This window comes from Brassica oleracea, chromosome C7 (genome assembly GCF_000695525.1).
Source record: "Brassica oleracea var. oleracea cultivar TO1000 chromosome C7, BOL, whole genome shotgun sequence".
Lineage (NCBI taxonomy): Eukaryota > Viridiplantae > Streptophyta > Magnoliopsida > Brassicales > Brassicaceae > Brassica > Brassica oleracea.
The window spans coordinates 41,731,538-41,733,924 of NC_027754.1; positions in this window are offsets into that span (position 1 = coordinate 41,731,538).

The window sequence follows — 2,387 nt, forward strand, 5'->3', positions numbered from 1 at the left end:
GGGGGGGGGGAGAGTTCACATCGACAGAGTTTACTACATTCTGTCAAGAAGCTGGCATCGTCAGGCATCTCACGGCTCCGTATTCTCCGCAGCAAAATGGCGTGGTAGAAAGACGCAACAGAACCCTAATGGGAATGACGAGAAGTGTGCTTAAAGGCATGGAGTGTCCTAACTACCTATGGGGGGGAAGCTGTTCGTCACTCTATGTATCTCATAAATAGAGTTTCCACACGTGTTCTAGACCTCAAAACGCCATATGAAGTATTGAAGGGTAAGAAGCCTGTTGTCTCTCACATACGCATTTTTGGATGTGTAGGTTATGCCAAGGTCGACACACCACACCTGAAGAAGCTCGAGGATCGATCACGCATGCTTGTGCATCTTGGTACTGAACCGGGAACAAAAGCATACCGGATGTATGATCCAACTTCACAAAAGATAATTGTCAGTAGGGATGTGGTCTTCGATGAAGAAAGAATGTGGAAGTGGACAAATGTTACAGAGGAAAGCAGAGGATCATTCAACTTAACACTCGGAATTTATGGAAACAGAGGAATTGATGCAGTCTTTGGAGAGGAAGGCACAAACGAAGGAGATAACCTCACCGTGGCTCTACCAAGTCAAACTACCAATACTCAAAATGTGGAAGCAGAGGCAGACGCCACAGATGAAGAAGATGTGACAATACTTAGAAGATCCAACAGAGAAAGAAAGAAACCAACATATCTAGATGATTACGTACTTCTAGCTGAACTTGATGGTGAGCGATTACTCTTGAGTGTCAACGATGAGCCATGGGACTACGCTGAGGCAAAGGACAAGAAGGTCTGGTGTGATGCATGTGACGATGAGATAGCCTCCATCGAAAAAAATAAAACATGGGAACTAGTTGACTTGCCTCAAGGAGCAAAACCCATCGGTCTCAAGTGGGTGTTCAAGGTGAAGAGAAACGCTGATGGGAGTATAAACAAGTTCAAGGCGAGGTTGGTTGCGAAGGGATACATACAACGACATGGGTTGGACTTCGATGAGGTGTTTGCATCTGTCGCTCGAATAGAAACTGTGCGGTTCATCATTGCACTGGCTGCGTCAAAGGGATGGCAGGTTCATCATTTAGACGTCAAGACAGCCTTCCTGCACGGCGATCTAAAGGAGGAGGTATTTGTGAATCAGCCAGATGGCTATGTAGTCAAAGGACAGGAGAAAAAGGTGTATAGACTGCGAAAGGCGCTCTACGGATTGCGACAAGCTCCGAGAGCCTGGAATGAGAAGCTTAACAAGGTTCTTGGAAGCTTGGGTTTTACAAGATGCTCAAAGGAGCTAGCCTTATACCGGAAGCAAGATGGTGATCACATAAGTTTAGTGGCTGTTTACGTTGATGACTTATTGATTACAGGGTCAAGTCTCAGAAGTATTCACGAGTTTAAAGCTGGAATGGCTAAGAACTTTGAGATGAGCGACTTGGGAAAGGTGACTTACTATCTTGGGATTGAGGTAGTTCAACATTCAGAAGGAATTACGCTAAGGCAAGAAAGGTACGCCATGAAAATACTTGAAGACTCGGGGATGAAAGACTGCAATGCTGTTTATGTTCCAATGGACTCGAGCTTGAAGTTGTCTAAAGCAGAAGATGAGAAGAGCGTGGATGAAAAGGAGTACAGAAAGAACATTGGATGTCTGAGATACTTACTCCGTACTCGGCCTGATCTCTCTTTCTCAGTAGGCGTTCTCAGCCGCTATATGCAATCACCAAAGGTGTCACATGAGGCGGCACTGAAGGTAGTTCTGCGGTATATAAAGGGAACATGTTCCTACGGTATATGTTTCAAGAGAGCTGAAGAGAGTCGAGTTGTTGGATACAGTGACAGTAGTCACAATGTAGATGAGGATGATGGACGGAGTACAACTGGACATGTGTTCTATTACGCTGATTGTCCAATTACTTGGAGCTCACACAAGCAAGAAACCGTAGCATTGTCATCGTGTGAGGCTGAGTTTATGGCGGCAACTGACGCTGCTAAACAAGCCATTTGGCTTCAAGATCTACTAGGCGAGATACAAGGAGCAGAGTCTGAGAAGGTGATATCTTGCATATTTCCATTATCTTATCCATTCGTCCATGTGCATTTTGATCATATAGACTAGGATTTAGCCATGTTTAGGTTACATTTTGCATACATGAGTCTTTATCAGGTGTTGGAGTGCCACATGGAGTTCTTGGGGACATTTGGATGCATTTGGAGCTCAAAGGAGGTGAAATAGGTGATCATTGGACGAGCAGAGGATGAGAGCGAGGTTCCACAGCGACGTCATGAGGTCGCTCCAAAGCACCTCTCAGAGCGACCTAGCTGGAGCGACCCCGTGAAGTCGCTCGCCATATTCATCCT